The 2,246-nt window shown below is 28.7% G+C and overlaps 1 long non-coding RNA gene across 1 annotated transcript; it reads right to left on the reverse strand.

Moving 5' to 3' along the window:
- Positions 1-895: 895 nt before the first annotated feature.
- LOC119663181 lies at positions 896-1,652 on the reverse strand. Its single transcript, XR_005250981.1, has 3 exons — positions 1,623-1,652; positions 1,195-1,385; positions 896-1,105 (listed from the first exon to the last, which is right to left on the reverse strand). It is a non-coding gene; the product is annotated as an uncharacterized LOC119663181 (long non-coding RNA).
- Positions 1,653-2,246: the final 594 nt, after the last annotated feature.

Genomic DNA, 2,246 nt, shown 5'->3' on the forward strand with positions numbered 1-2,246 from the left:
AGAACTCTTTTTTTTCTACCTTTAGTCGAAGATTGAAAAAAAAAATTTAATTGTTTATGTCTTTATAAACAAATATATTATTATATATACTAATATTGTTAAATTAAAAGATGCAAACTTAAGGAAAACTAAAACTATAAGAAAACTATAGGAAAATTCATAATAATTTTGAGTTGTAACTTACAGAAATAGTAATGTTTAAAGCTCATTTATTTCTTAATTATATAACTTTTAAATGAACATAAATCAAATTAAAAACTTCATGCTCGTATAACCGTTTTAGGTGAAATTTTGTTATATTATAACCAATATACTTAAACCAAAATCTTTCAAAAAACCACATTATTTCTTAATTTTGGAGGTAAATTGTAATCGAAAACCAGGGATGGCTTAAAACATTTTTTATGCTAACGAAAGGTAAAATCAATAATAATAGACTACAATAATTATTTTTTATTTAATTTCTTATAATCGCGATACGCATAAATGGATCCCTAAAATCTAAAATCCTAAATGGAGTCATTATAACCCAGTATAATGTTATATTACGTATGTTATTTTCATGATCGAAACCCTTGTATTTGTTAACATGTAACATAATTTTGGTGTCGTAATAGTCCTAAATGGATCATTACAACCGTCGTTATAACCAAACATAAAAACGACATAAAATGATAATGTGTTTGTGAATACAACTATGAAAATATTCCTTATTGTTACTTTAATAAATAGATTCAATGGATAAAACAAATTATTTATGTTTAATAATAAATTGTTAAAATAGAGTATATATAACGAATTGTATATATATAAATTATATACTATAATGTATTATAAACTATTTTCTCCAATTATATACATTATTTTCGTGTCTAAATTATATTAGTTTATTGTTCTCATTTAATATATTTTCTTTTTTATTTCATGAACATTGAATAATGCCGTGCCACAAGCAGAAGACGGCATTTGTTAATTAAAATTCGCACATACTTTAATGATTGCAATATCTAGATAATCTGGTCCACAGATAAAAGAACGTGTTTTGGCAATTATCTCTAGAAATTAAATGCTGGCTACATGCGTATGTGGTAGCGGCTCAGACAGGCTTCCAATTGAAATTGGGTTAAACGGTTTAGCACAAAAAAATAGTAATATTAAACAAATTAAATTACTTAATTAAAAGCTTTAATTTACTTGATTTTCTGGATACAATAAAATTCAGCGACTATAATTGCCTACATCATGTGACCCAATTTTTCACTGCTGAATGGTTCGGTTTACTTAGAGTGTAGTGTTTTTGTTGTGTAAAAACAACCTTTACCACTGAGTTCTTGACATGAGAAGTGCCATTAAACTGTGTCTACCTTTGAAGCTACAAAGCTACACTGTAAAAAATAAGTAAACAAAAGTTAACCGCACGACCTTTAACAATATAAATCACTTTAGTGTCATTTTAGTTAAATGTGTTAACAAAAAGTCAAAATCAACTTTTTCTTGTGGTTTTTTTATTTTTTCATTATTGCTTTTATTCACACACGAGTATTTCAGAACCAAAGAAATGTAGAATTTATACTTGAAACTGAAAAGAGAAATCTTATTTGACCGGCCATTAGTTTGCCTACTTTTAATCGCTGCACTAAGTACAAAAAATAAATTTTCTGCGCTGAACCCAACAGAAATGAAGAATGCAGCAACAGTTGCAAACATTTTATTTTTATAATTGCTGGCAAAACTTTTACTACTACAACAGCAACAGCAACACTTAAAGTGCAATTGACAAACAATAAATCAATATTGCAGTTTCCTTCAATGCCGCCACTGTTGCTGCTGCTGTTGCTGTTGCTGTTGTTGCTGCTGCTGTTGGTACTGTGGCTTCCTAATCTTTTAGCCTTTGTAATAGCAATTGTTGCAATTTCTTTTGCAATTTTTCTTTTTTTTCTGTCTTTGCTTGCAATGACAATTTATGTGAAACTGTGCAGTTGAACTGCAACAGTTGCTACTAAGCGTTTTTTCACAATTTTAGTATGTTTACAAGATATTCTTGGAAGTGCAAGAAGTCTTGTGAATAGCACTGTTCCTCAAGTGATTGCCAAGCCGAACTACGATGGCTGCTGGCTGCTATTGAACCCTTCATTTGCTGCTGCTATTTTGACAATAATTGCAAACACGTGTTATTTATTTTCTTGTTGCTCGTTACTCTTGCCTTTCTTAACATAAATATTGACTTTTTATTTAAATATATTTGC

The sequence above is a fragment of the Teleopsis dalmanni genome, unplaced genomic scaffold (genome assembly GCF_002237135.1).
Source record: "Teleopsis dalmanni isolate 2A unplaced genomic scaffold, ASM223713v2 unscaffolded_contig_0193, whole genome shotgun sequence".
Classification (NCBI taxonomy): Eukaryota; Metazoa; Arthropoda; class Insecta; order Diptera; family Diopsidae; genus Teleopsis; species Teleopsis dalmanni.